Here is a 14,672-nt window from a genome sequence, read left to right as displayed (position 1 = left end):
GCAGACAGACAAGTTGTCTGCAGGATTGCCTCTGGTGACCCCGGAGTGGATTGTCGTCACGACAGACGCCTCTTTGATGGGCTGGGGAGCCCACTGCTTGGGAAGGACAGCGCAGGGGCTCTAGTCTCCTGCAGAGGCAAGTGGTCTATCAACCTCCTGGAACTCAGAGCCATTCGGTTGGTGTTATTGGAGTTCATCCCGGTACTGGTGTTGTAGCCTGTACGGGTCCTGTCGGACAATGCCACGGCTGTGGCCTATATCAACCGCCAGGGAGGTACCAAGAGCGCCCCTCTAGCCAAGGAGGCTATGAGTCTTTGCCAGTGGGCGGAAGCGAACCTGGAGCAGCTTTCAGCGGCCCACATTGCCGGAGTCATGAATGTCAAGGCGGACTTTCTCAGTCGCCATACCTTGGAGCCCGGAGAGTGGCAACTATCTGCTCAGGCGTTCTTGGACATCACGAAGCGCTGGGGCCAGCCGAGCCTAGATCTGATGGCGTCATCAGCCAATTGCCAAGTGCCGCGCTTTTTCAGCAGAGGACGGGACCCTCGATCCCTGGGAGTAGATGCTCTTCTCCAACAGTGGCCGACACAAGAGCTCCTCTATGTGTTCCCGCCCTGGCCCATGTTGGGCAGGGTGCTAGACCGGGTGGCAAAGCATCCCGGCAGGGTAATCCTGGTGGGTCCGGATTGGCCCAGACGTCCCTGGTATGCGGACTTGATCAGGCTCTCAGTCGACGATCCTCTGCGGCTGTCAGTGGAGCAGGGCCGGTTACATCAGGGTCCCGTGGTGATGGAGGATCCCTCTCCCTTTGGTCTTACGGCCTGGCTATTGAGCGGCAGCGTCTGAGGAAGAAGGGCTTCTCAGACAAGGTCATCGCCACTATGCTGAGAGCGAGGAAACGCTCTACTTCTACTGCTTACGCCAGGGTTTGGCGTATCTTTGCAGCATGGTGTGAAGCAGGCTCACTTTCTCCCTTCACTGCTCCAATTTCTTCAGTGTTGGCGTTCCTGCAAGAAGGTCTGGAGAAAGGCCTGTCGCTCAGTTCCCTTAAAGTCCAGGTAGCGGCTCTGGCTTCAGGGGCCGCCTGAAGGGTGCTTCCCTGGCTTCGCAGCCAGATGTGGTGCGCTTTCTCAAGGGAGTTAATCACCTGCGCCCTCCTCTGCACTCAGTGGTGCCTGCGTGGAATCTCAACCTGGTGCTAAGAGCATTGCAGAAGCCGCCTTTTGAACCCTTGTCGAGGGCATCTCTGAAAGACCTGACGTTGAAAGCAGTCTTTTTGGTGGCTATCACTTCAGCCAGAAGAGTTTCCGAGCTCCAGGCGCTCTCATGTCGAGAGCCTTTTCTGCAGTTCACTGAGGCAGGAGTGACTATTCGCACAGTGCCTTCCTTCCTGCCCAAGATTGTTTCTCGCTTCCATGTGAATCAGCAGCTCTGTCTCCCTTCCTTTCGTAGGGAGGACTACCCAGAGGAGTACTCTGCTCTTAAATATCTGGATGTGAGACGAGTCATCTTCAGATACTTGGAAGTGACCAATGATTTCCGGAAATCGGATCATCTGTTTGTCCTGTTTGCAGGTCCTCGTAAGGGTCTGCAGGCTGCTAAGCCTACAGTGGCAAGATGGGTCAAGGAAGCCATTGCAGCGGCTTATGTGGCCGCGGGGAAGGTGCCGCCTATCCAGCTGAAGGCTCACTCCACGAGAGCTCAGGCGGCCTCGATGGCAGAGGCCGGATCCGTCTCCTTGGAAGAGATATGCAAGGCGGCAACTTGGGCTTCGGCTCATACATTCTCCAAGCATTACCGTTTGACTGTGGCTGCACGGGCGGAGGCCCGGTTTGGAGCTTCAGTGTTGAGGTCAGGGATTTCAATGTCCCGCCCTGGGTGAGTACTGCTTCGGTACATCCCACCAGTCTATGGATTGATCAGCTTGATGATATGGAAGGTAAAATTATGTATAATCATACCTGATAATTTTCTTTCCATTAATCATAGCTGATCAATCCATAGCCCCTCCCAGATATCTGTTTTTATTCTGGTTGCATTTCAGGTTCAAGTTTAGTCTTCAGTTATTTCAGAAAGACTTCGTGTTCAAGTTCTTTCACTTGGATTCTTCAAGAGTTGAGACGAGTTTGTGTTACAGTGAGCTGCTGCATTCCTCTCCCCTCCGTTTTACGGGGCTGGATTGAGACATAAATTCTGCCGGCACTCCCTCCCGCTTCGTGCGGCTGTAGGGCAGCTTTGTACCCCTCCCGCTTCGGCGGTGTTAGGGTCAGTCAGCTCCTCCCGCGGTTGCGGTTGCAGGATAAGCCAGATCCCCCCGCATCGGCGGGTGTGGTGTCCCTCCCCCGCTCCGCGGGGATGAGCTGGACGGATTCCCCTCCCCCACTTGTGTGGGGATGAGCTGGGTTAATTCCCCTCCCCCGTTTCGGCGGTGGTGAGCTGGGCAGAGTGTCCCTTCGTGGGTGTAATTCTCTAAGTGCTGAGTCCTGCGGATGGAGCTTTGATATCGACGTACTGAGGAGTTTCCGGCAGCACATGACCACATATAGGGAGGCAAAAGTTTGCTCTCTATCTCCACCTGCTGGTAGATGGACACAACCCACCAGTCTATGGATTGATCAGCTATGATTAATGGAAAGAAAATTATCAGGTATGATTATACATAATTTTACCTTCTAGCACATCACTACTTCCTGATACTCTGTTATCTTATATACCGATTTTGCTTATATCTATTATGTTACACTTGTTCTTTATGTATTTTATTTTTATTTATTTTTGTTACATTTGTACCCTGTGCTTTCTCACTCATGGCAGGCTCAATGCGGCTTACATGGGGCAATGGAGGGTTAAGTGACTTGCCCAGAGTTACAAGGAGCTGCCTGTGCCTGAAGTGGGAATCGAACTCAGTTCCCCAGGACCAAAGTCCACCACCCTAACCGTTAGGCCACTCCTCCACTCCCAATACCAATTGTTTCTTTACTCTTGTATTGCGATTGCCATGATGGAATATTGTAAGTCACAGTGAGCCTGCAAATTGGTGGGTAAATGTGGGATACAAATGCAACAAATAATTGGCTGTACCTTTTTTTATTTGTATTTCTAGATTAACAATTGAAGAATCATAAATATGCTGAGGAAACTGAGGCAGGAATTTGTTTTATAGCACATTGAAGTGAATAATTTATTAACATTATGGCACCATCATCCTTATGAATACTACCAGACAAAGTGACTTAAGGTTATTTTAATGTCTTCACTTGTACTTTACAGGAGAAGGGAGAGAAGATGAGATCTGTTGGGACATGTTGAGCATTGTAGAAGTGAAGTGGAAAAGGTACAGAATTTTCATTAAGAACTACGCACAGTATTTAAATAAGTAGATGGGATAGTCTTGCCATGTTTTGGAGTAGTCAGATGAAGTTCAAATATAATTTTATTCTTTTCTGGGATCATGTGTATCTTTTTAAAGTTACTCCACAAAAGTTTGGTGTTTTTTTTTTTTCCTTATGGCTGCAAGTATATTGTAGTCGTTAACTCTGATTAAAATGCATTAATCTCAATTAATAATCATGTTGCAGAGTCTACTGTCTTCTCAAAACGTCTTTTCAGTTCTCTCTCAATCCCTGTCCTTGGTGCGATCTGGCATCTCTTCCCCTCCTCCCCTCCTCCCCCCCCCCCCCCCCCCCCCCAATACTGTGCTGGTCTACCTTACAGGTAGACTTCAGTTGATCCCCGGCAACGGGAGATTCAGTCCTTTAGGGAAGGATGATGGGATTTGATACACTATCTTTTTGTGGTTATAATCAAAGTGGTTTATATACTTGTGGCACTGGAAGATTAAGTAGCTTGCTTAGTCTCCAAGGAGCTGTAGTGGGAAATTTAAATAAAACAAATACCTCTAATTGTGCGATTAATCTCAATTAAGATCTTTTTAAATTGCATGGTTAATCATGATTTAAAAACTTTAATAGACGTGCAACCCTACTTTTTCTTCTCCTTCTCCCTCCTTTTTTTTTTTTATTGGAGCATGCTTGTTTTATACATCACATTATCTGATTTTGTAGAATTGTGAACAATACTTAAAATATTTTGGGCCTTTGCTTGTTAAATTGGGATCAATATACTGTGCTGAATGGACTTTGTTCTTTCAGTATTGCCCCCATGAAACCTGTAAAAATGTTAGTTGTACTCTTCCACTGCCTACAATTTTGGGTGTATGAAGAGAGAAAAAAAATAATTTTCTCACTTATACATTTAAGGGTTAGGTAGGAGATTTTATTTATTTTTTATTTTTGTTACGTTTGTACCCCGCACTTTCCCACTCATGGCAGGCTCAATGCGGCTTACATGGGGCAATGGAGGGTTAAGTGACTTGCCCAGAGTCAGAAGGAGCTGCCTGTGCCTGAAGTGGGAATTGAACTCAGTACCTCAGTTCCCCAGGAACAAAGTCCACCACTCTAACCACTAGGCCACTCCTCCACTATGGCTTCAGCTTTCAATTTATAAGCAAGCAAATCAAGAATTGTACATTTTTGAGATTCTATTGTTTTATATTTTCCCATTTCATTTCTTCCTTTTCATCTTGGGCTTCCTTCTAGCCTCTACCTGATATGCATTGGTGTGCCCCTTTGTTGGACTAGGGTCTTGAGTCACAAGTACATGGCTTTTACCCCTGTTTTTATTATCACAGCTCTTCTCCTCCTTCCTTCCCATTAGTTAAATCTTTGCAGTGATTGGCCCTGGCCAGGGCTTGCAGACCATGGCTGCCTGTGGAGTCTGATATGTGCATCCTGAATCCAGCACCTAGATGTCTCCACTATGTGAGGCAGTGCATACAAATCCCTCACATCAGGGGCGTAGTTACGGGTGGGCCATCTCGACTCAAGCCCACCCAGTCAGCTGGCAGCTTTCTGGTCCTCCTACCCATTTTTTTTGTTGTTGTAGTGCAGGCCGGGTGCTGATCCGGAAGCGAGTAGGTGTAGGCAGTGGCTATTGTAGCACTGCATGCCGGCACCACTACTCCGTTGCTGCTCACTCCCCATCCGGTTTCACTGTGCTGCTTTAGGCTCTTCCTCCCACACACTCCCCATCCGGTTTCACTGTGCTGCTTTACGCTCCTCCTCCCACAGTCCACACAATGGCGCCACAGTTTCATGGGAAAGTTTGCTGGCTGCCATTGGTGCCATTGGTGCTGCTTTTGACACTGTTGATCACAGCATACTTCTCGATACCCTGTCCTCACTTGGATTCCAGGGCTCTGTCCTTTCCTGGTTCTCTTCCTACCTCTCCCTCCGCACCTTTAGTGTTCACTCTGGTGGATCCTCTTCTACTTCTATCCCTCTGCCTGTCGGCGTACCTCAGGGTTCTGTTCTTGGTCCCCTCCTCTTTTCTATCTACACTTCTTCCCTTGGTTCATTAATCTCATCCCATGGCTTTTCCTACCATCTCTATGCTGATGACTCCCAAATCTACCTTTCTACCCCTGATATCTCACCTTGCATCCAAACCAAAGTTTCAGCGTGCTTGTCTGACATTGCTGCCTGGATGTCTCAACGCCACCTGAAATTAAATATGACCAAAACCGAGCTTCTCATTTTCCCCCCCAAACCCACCTCCCCGCTCCCCCCGTTTTCTATTTCTGTTGATGGCTCTCTCATTCTCCCTGTCTCCTCAGCTCGAAACCTTGGGGTCATCTTTGACTCTTCTCTCTCCTTCTCTGCTCATATCCAGCAGACCGCCAAGACCTGTCGTTTCTTTCTTTACAACATCCGTAAAATCCGCCCCTTTCTGTCCGAGCACTCTACCAAAACCCTCGTCCACACCCTTGTCACCTCTCGTTTAGACTACTGCAATCTGCTTCTTGCTGGCCTCCCACTTAATCACCTCTCCCCTCTCCAGTCGGTTCAAAACTCTGCTGCCCGTCTCATCTTCCGCCAGGGTCGCTTTACTCATGCTACCCCTCTCCTCAAGACCCTTCACTGGCTCCCTATTCGTTTTCGCATCCTGTTCAAACTTCTTCTACTAACCTATAAATGTATTCACTCTGCTGCTCCCCAGTATCTCTCCACACTCATCCTTCCCTACACCCCTTCCCGTGCACTCCGCTCCATGGATAAATCCTTCTTATCTGTTCCCTTCTCCACTACTGCCAACTCCAGACTTCGCGCCTTCTGTCTCGCTGCACCCTACGCCTGGAATAAACTTCCTGAGCCCCTACGTCTTGCCCCATCCTTGGCCACCTTTAAATCTAGACTGAAATCCCACCTCTTTAACATTGCTTTTGACTCGTAACCACTCGCCTCCACCTACCCTCCTCTCTTCCTTCCCGTTCACATTAATTGATTTGATTTGCTTACTTTATTTATTTTTTGTCTATTAGATTGTAAGCTCTTTGAGCAGGGACTGTCTTTCTTCTATGTTTGTGCAGCGCTGCGTATGCCTTGTAGCGCTATAGAAATGCTAAATAGTAGTAGTAGTAGTAGTAGTCCTCATTGTCCCCGCGCTAGATCAATCAGCTTTTTTTTGTTGATTCCCCCCTCCCCCCTGGCCTCGACCAATGCCTGCCACCACCAAAGCCCAGATAAAATAAATATATATATTTTAATTTTAACGTGTACAGTCTAATACTGGCTGATGGTGGAGTTCTGAGTGGGGTTGGGCTCTTCACTTAATCATTAAATATACCTTTTTTTCCCTAGGCAGTGAAGAACCTAGCTCCACCCAGAAACCCATTGACGACAAATTTTAATAGTGCCCAGGCTGTATATTTGTCATGTTGGTGCCTTGGTGGGATTTTTTTTTTTTTGAGGGGGGGGGGGGGGGGGTTGGCTTTTGAAGTGCATTGCCTTGGTAAAATAAAAAAAAAAAAAAGTTTAAAATTTAATGTAGGTGGGTTTCTGGGTGGAAGTGGGCTCTGCAGTGCCCGGGACATTACCAAAAATAAAGGGTCATATTTAATGCTGGTGTCTGGGGGGGGGGGGGGGGGGGGAGGAGGGAGAGATGCTAGACCATGGGGGATGGGTAGGACAGGGCTGACACTAGGTTACATGGAGGTGTGGGGGAAGGGTAGGGCTGATGCCTAGCTATGGGATGGATGGTGGAAAAGGGAAGGGATGATGGTGGGCTACGGGGATGGATAGGAGGGTAGGGAAGGAAAAAAGGGCAGATTCAGGGCTAAGGAGATGGATGGAGGGGTAGGGAATGGAAAAGCTGATTCTGGGGGGGGGGGGGGGGGGTAGGGAAGGGCTGATGCCGGGTTAAAGGACAATTTTAATTTTTGGTCTTTTATTCTGTAATTGATGAGGGTTGGTCTGTGTTCTGCATGTGACCATGTAGGTGAGAAATTATGCTGGCCTTTAGATTGTAAGCTCTCTTGAGCAGGGACTGTCCTTCCCCATGTTTAAACTTGTACAGCGCTGCGTAACCCTGGCAGCGCTATAGAAATGCTAAGTAGTAGTAGTAGCATGTGGTTTGTGTGGGAATCTAGGAGTCTGACTTGTCTGGCTTTTTCAGTGGGATGCGTAGTGCTGTTGTGTATATTCGCTGCTGCCTTTGTAAAGGTACTGTTGTTGGAATTGGTGTTAAGGTTTGCAACATAGGATCTGAGAAGCCTCTATGCAGGATTCAGTGCTACTTTACAAAAAGTACCTGGCAGTGAAGGGATTTTGTTGCTATTATTGAGGTACTACCAGAATTTGAATACATTGTTATATGTCATTGCTGTAATTATATTGCAGGATCCTGTCATGTGCATTGAGATGTTGGCCATTATAGTAGACTTATGTCTGGTCAAGTTTGATATGGCGTAATGTAACTATATTTAAAAATATCAGTTCCTTGTCATCAGCAGCAGATGAATCCATTACGAATGGGTTGTGTCCACCTACCAGCAGGGTGAGATAGAGAACACTGAAAACCATAGCGCCTCTAGGATGGCTAGCTCCATCTGCCTCTCAGTATTTCTCTATCTCACAGCAGGGTAGGACGCAGCTTGTTCAGCTCCTTGAAAATTTCTGCCTGGGGAGGCTCCTGTGCTTGGCCAGTTGAGCTGGGGTGTTGTGGCTGGTAGTGCCCACTTTAAAGGCACATAGGTTCGCCCTTTCCCTGCCTTTCTCACTTCCCCCTTTTGGATGTAGGCATATAGGTTACCCTGCCCCTGCCTTTCCCACTATCTACTGCCTCCGGAGTACCTCTGTAGCTGTTTGCCTCCAACTTTACTCACAGCGTAAAAAAAATGCGCTTTTTATGTGCTGCTATTCTGAGGCTTTTATTGGCGTGCAGCTTGACCGGAGTTGGGTGGACTCGGTCCTTTGAGGTAAGAGCGGTACTCAGCTCCTCCGGGGAGGGCCCGCGGACGGCATTCTGATCGGGGTGATTTTGGCACGAAGCCGCCATTTTGTATTTTATTCTGCTGTTTTTCGGCGATGGCTGCTGAGGGAGTTAAGCGCTGTACCTGTTGTGGCAAGCGCAGATCAGCAGCGGGGCTCTGTAAAACGTGCTGTATAGGCGGTAGAGCCGGTACGAGCATGGTGAGCGATTGAGTCTTCCCGCTCAATGGAGCTGGCAGCGGGCGCCATCTTGGAAGCGTCGCATGGCTCAACCCCCGCGGTTGCGGAGGAGTCTGTGAGCAGAGGGGCGCCTCGGGCCGAGGCTACCAGAGGAGCTCCGTTCCCCGTAGCTCTTAATTTGGAGACGGGAGGTCAGGCTGAGTTTTTCTCCCCTGAGTTTGTGCTTATCTCTCTATATATATAAAAGGCACCACCAATGTTCTATGAAGCCTCAAGCCGGAAGTGTGAAGGGGGAGAGATATCCGGTTTCCCCATGAGTGTCTGCCCCACCCTCGCTCTCTCTGTAACACAAAAAGTGAAGGAAAACACAGCAAAGCACTAAATCAAATCGCTCTCTCTGTAACAGTGAAGGACTCGGAGGGGAGAGAGGGCAGGGACAGAGATATCCGGTTTCCCCATGAGTGTCTGCCCCGCCCTCGCTCTCTCTGTAACACAAACAGTGAAGGAAAACACATCAAATCACTCTCTCTGTAACAGTGAAGGACTCAGAGGGGGGAGGAGAGAGAGAGGGCAGGGACACACACACTCCCACATGCACACAGAAGAAAACCTTGCTAGCCCCCGTTTCATTTGCATCAGAAACGGGGCTTTTTTACTAGTTTTACATAAAACCTTCATGCTGAAAAGAGCTCTGCCGCAGGTGTCTGACACTGCGTTGCTACCTGGTTCCCTTCCAACTGATGATGGTCCGGGGCTGATGTAAGAAGTGGATGCCCTTGAGTGTTTGATGCACGCTAAACATAGACTGGTAAATTCCCCGTCTGAGAGTGGCGCACCTCCCTTCCCCCCCTATGGTCGGGCTGTGGGGACTCTGAGGGATCTGGCAGGCCTTCGTGGTCTGAGGAGCCAGAGGAAGGAGCCGGTTTGCCACTGGATCTGGATGATCCCACTGCGGTTCGGATTTTCCACCATGATGAGCTGCCAGTGCTCATTTCTGATGCCTTACAGGCCCTCTCTATTGATGATCCTGTTAAAGGCGAGGCCTCCTCTGGCAATCTGAGGATGGCGAGTACTAAGAAGCCTGCTCGAGTCTTTCCTTTGCATGACTCCATCCAAGAGCTTATTTCTGCTCAATGGGCTGACCCTGATTGGCTCTTGAAAATGGCCAGGGCGATGGTGCATATTTACTCTCTGAGTGAGTAGCACTTGGCCCGTTTTGGGATGCCTAAAGTGGATGCCTTAGTCACGGCGTTGGAGGCTATAGCAGCTTCACTTTAAAGGCACATAGGTTCGCCCTTTCCCTGCCTTACCCATACCTCCGTGGATGTGGACACATTGCTTATCTTTCCCTGTCCTTCCCCACCAACAGTGGATGCAGGCACATAGGTTCGCCCTTTCCCTGCCTTTCCCACTCACCTGAGCCTCCGGAGTTCTATTTACCTCTGCTTTCCTCACAGCGTTAAAAAAAAAAAAATAGGAACAGAGGTTTTTCCTTGCCTTTTTCTGTTGGACCGGAGCTGTGATACTCGGTCCAGTGAGGTAAGAGTGTTTTCTGACTCCTCCGGGGTGGGCCCGCGATCGGGGCGATTTTGGCGCGAACCGCCATTTTAAATTTTACTGCCGTTTTCGGTGATGGCTGCGGAGACAGTAAAGCGCTGTTCCAAGTGTGGCAAGCGCAGATCAGCAGCGGGGCTCTGTAAATCGTGCTGTACAGACGTTAGAGCCGGCCCGAGCATGGCGAGCGACGATTCTTTGCGCTCTGAGCTGGCAGCGGACGCCATTTTGAATTTACCACATGGTGTGACCTCCGCTGAGACGGAGAGTCCTGAGCCCGGGGGGAGGCCTCGGAGTGAGGCTGATATAGGAGCTACTAGCCCCGGCAGAGATCCGGGTGCCCAGGGTAGTTTTTCTCCCCTGATTTTGTCTTCTTAATGCATAAAGCATACATGCTTAAAAGAGCTCTTCCACAAAGCCCTGCAGGGGCCTCTTCTAATGCCCCCCCCCCCCCCCCCGGTGGATTCTAGCCTGGGTATGCCCTCTGAGGCGTTATTCCCTGATAATTGGCAGAATATGAAGCGCAGAAGGGCTCTTTCCCCTTCAGAGAGTACTGCACCTCCATTCCCCCCCACCCCCCCCGTGGTCGGGCTGCGAGGATTCAGAGGACTGGCAGGCCTTCATGGTCTGAGGAGCCAGAGTCTGGTGCAGAAGTGACTCAGGATCTGGACGATCCCTCCGCAGTGAGGATTTTCCACCGTGATGAGCTGCCAGCGCTTATTTCGGATGCCCTGCAGGCTTTCTCTATTGAGGACCCTGCCAGTGGCACAGCCTCCTCTGTGAATCCTAGGATGGCTAGTACCAAAAAGCCTGCTCGAGCCTTTCCTTTGCATGACTCCATCCAAGAACTTATTTCGGCTCAATGGGCTGACCCCGAGGGACCTTTGAAAGTTTCCAGGGCTATGGGGCAATTATACCCTCTGAGTGAGGAGCATATGGCTTGCTTTGCTATGCCTAAAGTGGATGCCCTAGTCACAGCTGTGACAAAGAGAACTACCCTCCCTGTTGAAGGAGGTGTTGCCCTGAAGGATATTCAAGACCGTAGACTGGAATCAGCACTTAAACGGTCATTTGAAATTGCAGCTCTCACTATTGGGGCGTCTGCATGCAGTTGTTATGCTGCTAGAGCCTGCCTGGCTTGGTTGCAACAGGCAGTGGAACAGCCCGGTGATGGAGCAGAGCCCTTTTCAGATGTGGCTCCGCGGATGGAGTCGGCCTTGTCCTTTCTTGCTGATGCCCTTTATGATATTGTCAGAGCTTTGGCTAAACACATGGCAGTAGCAGTGGCGGCTCGCCGTCTTCTTTGGCTATGGCATTGGGCGGCGGACATGGCCTCTAAGCAAAGGTTGGTGAAGTTGCCCTTTCAAGGCCTTCTCCTATTTGGTGAGGGAGAAAATTGTGAAGGGCCTGGGTGAGGCTAAACCCCAGCGCTTGCCCGAAGATAGGCCTCGGCCTTCCTCGAAGGGTGCGGCGGTCCACTCCTCTTATAGACCTCGCTTCCGTGAAGCTCGAAGGTACCGTCCGGGGCGTTCTGCTGGGTTCACTTCTCGTGCCCGTTTTCAGCAGAGGAACTCCTTTCACTCGGACAAACGTTCCACAGCCACTGGCTCAAGGCCTGGAGTTCAGGGGCAACCCTCTCAATGATGGTGCGCCGGCCCTCTCCTCGAGTCCTCTCATCGGAGGACGTCTTTCCCTCTTTGCCGAGGAGTGGGCCAACATTTCCTCAGATCAGTGGGTCTTGGACCTGATCAGAGACGGTTACAGAATAGAATTCGACGCCCCTGTAAGAGATGTGTTTGTGGAGTCCCGATGCGGCTCTGCCCCCAAATGGGCAGCGGTAGAGGAGACTTTGCAAGGTCTGATTCAGATAGGGGCCGTGTCACCGGTACCTCCCGCCGAACACGGCTGTGGCCGCTACTCCATCTACTTTGTGGTGCCGCGAAAAGGAGGGTCTTTTCGCCCTATTTTGGACTTAAAAGAATTAAGTCCCTGAGAGTGCGGCATTTTCACATGGAAACCCTGCGCTCCGTCATTGCGGCGGTACAGCCAGGAGAGTTTCTCACGTCTCTGGACTTGAAAGAAGCTTACTTGCACATACCAATTTGGCCCCCACACCAGAAGTTTCTGAGGTTTGCGGTGATGGGAAAGCATTTCCAGTTCCGGGCCTTGCCTTTTGGCCTCGCCACAGCTGCCCGCACCTTTTCGAAGGTTATGGTGGTGGTAGCTGCCTTTCTAAGGCGAGAGGGTATTCGAGTTCACCTGTACCTAGACGACTGGCTCATTCGAGCAAACACTGGCTCAGAGAGTCAGCATGTGACAGCCAGAGTGGTCTCAGTACTTCAATCTCTGGGCTGGGTCGTCAATTTGGCCAAAAGTCACCTGTCCCCTTCACAATCTCTAGAGTTTTGGGGGGCCAGGTTCGACACAGCCTCGGGGTATGTGTACCTACCCGAGCAAAGGCGGTGCAAGCTTCAGAATCAGGTCCGTCTGCTCCTGAGGATGCCCCGCCCGCGAACTTGGGACATTGTCCAGCTGCTTGGATCGATGACGGCCACCATGGAACTGGTGCCCTGGGCGAGAGCGCACCTGAGACCTCTACAGTATGCTCTACTTCAACGTTGGTCTCTAGTATCTCAGGATTATCAATGCAGACTCTCTTGGCTCCCTGCGGCCCGACTCAGCATGGAGTGGTGGCTCTCAGACAGCATGCTGCGGCGAGGAATGCCGCTGGTGCTCCCCGATTGGAGCCTAGTGGTTACAGATGCCAGCATGAAAGGCTGGGGCGCACATTGCAAGGGGAAGCATGCCCAGGGTCTATGGACACCCGAGGAGTCGGAGTGGTCCATCAACCGCCTAGAGTTGAAAGCGGTGTTTCAGGCGTTTCTGGCTTTTCAAGTGACCCTGGAAGGATTGGCTGTCAGAGTGATGTCGGACAACACGACAGCAGTGGCCTACATAAATCGACAAGGCGGCACTCAGTGCAGAGCTCTAGCCGCGCAGGCCGAACAAATTAGCCACTGGGCCGAGCTGCATCTACAGTTTCTGTCGGCAGCTCACATTGCAGGTCAGAGCAATGTGCAAGCCGATTATCTAAGCAGGTATCGGATCGATCCAGCGGAGTGGGAACTTGCAGACGAAGTATTCCTGCAGATATGTGCCAAGTGGGGCAAGCCCGTGATGGATCTAATGGCGACGAGCACCAATGCCAAAGTCCCGTTCTTTTTCAGCAGACCGAGAGATCCTCGCTCGGCGGGGTTGGATGCCTTGGCTCAATCCTGGCCTCCGGGCCTACTGTATGTGCTCCCTCCGTGGCCCTTGATAGGGCGAATGCTCCTGTGGATTCGGCTGCATCCAGGAGAAGTGGTTCTCGTCGCCCCGGATTGGCCCAGGAGGCCTTGGTATGCGGAGCTCCGACAGATGCTCGTAGAGGATCCCCTTCAGTTACCTCTGGTTCCCAACCTGTTATCACAGGGTCCGGTGACCATGGAGAACGCTGGCCGATTTGGTCTTATGGCCTGGCGATTGAGAGGGCGCAATTGAGAGACAAAGGCTATTCCAATAAAGTAATTTCCACTCTCCTGCATGCCCGCAAGCGTTCCACTTCCGTGGCTTATGCCAGGATTTGGCGCCAGTTTGAAGTTTGGTGTGCTTCCAGAGAGATCACACCCCTGCGGGCTCCTGTCTTGCTGATTCTGGACTTTTTGCAGGATGGTGTACAAAAAGGCTTGGCCTATAATTCCCTGCGGGTGCAAGTGGCAGCGTTGGCCTCCCTGTGTGGCAAGGTTGAAGGCATGTCTTTAGCTGCTCATCCGGATGTGGCACGGTTTCTTAGAGGGGTGCTTCGGCTCCGTCCTCCCGTGCGTGCACCTTGTCCAGCTTGGAACCTGGGGCTAGTGCTGAAGGCCCTTCAGGGTGCTCCCTTTGAACCGCTTCGGCGTGCTTCAGAGAGTGATTTGACACTGAAGGCCATCTTTTTAGTGGCCATTACTTCGGCGAGACGGGTGTCGGAGCTCCAGGCGCTGTCCTGTAGAGACCCTTTTCTGCAGTTTTCAGAGTCCGGGGTCACGGTTCGGACCGTGCCTTCCTTCTTGCCTAAGGTGCTGTTATGATTGGGGTCTGAACCCCTCTCAAACTTACCTCTTTCCTGGGGCTCAGCTTCTTAGCTGGCTTCTGTTTCTGTTCTCTGTCCTTTCTGAGCTGGCTCTGTCTCTCTGTGCTGGCAGCTTCCAGCAGCATGGGGTTAATTGTTTTACTTTACTACAGCTGTGTGTTGCCTGAGTTGCTCTAACTCTCTTTGGGTGTACTGGCTTCAAGTATTTCACGGTTTTGCATTGGTGTGGGTTGGGCCTCTCTGGGTCAGTGTGCTTTTGCCTAGGTCTAGGGAGTGTGACATCATCAGGGAGGGCCTTGATAAGGAAGTGGTGTTGTTTCCTTCAGGGCCTTTGCAACAGTGGTGTTTGCTGTAGGTAGGGTGGTGCAGTGTGCACTTCTGATGTTGTGTCTAGTTTCCCTGCTTGCTTTTGCTAAGGTCCAGGTTAGTGTTAGTGCAGTGTGCACTGGTGACTGTGTGTTTAGCTTTCCTGTTTTTCCCTTATGGTTCCCCTGCTTTTC

The 14,672-nt window shown here is 50.7% G+C and overlaps 1 protein-coding gene across 1 annotated transcript in view; it reads left to right on the top strand.

The window, feature by feature from the left end:
* SIN3A (SIN3 transcription regulator family member A) overlaps positions 1–14,672 on the top strand; it is a 399,111-nt gene that overhangs the window by 26,576 nt on the left and 357,863 nt on the right. The window contains exon 2 of the mRNA XM_030186804.1: positions 3,271–3,334. The gene's annotated coding sequence lies outside the window, so the exon portion shown is untranslated. The remainder of the gene's footprint in view (positions 1–3,270; positions 3,335–14,672) is intronic.

This window comes from Microcaecilia unicolor, chromosome 1, assembly GCF_901765095.1.
Source record: "Microcaecilia unicolor chromosome 1, aMicUni1.1, whole genome shotgun sequence".
Classification (NCBI taxonomy): Eukaryota; Metazoa; Chordata; class Amphibia; order Gymnophiona; family Siphonopidae; genus Microcaecilia; species Microcaecilia unicolor.
The sequence above is the reverse complement of the archived record's forward strand: the minus strand, read 5'-3'. Positions and strand labels throughout refer to the sequence as shown.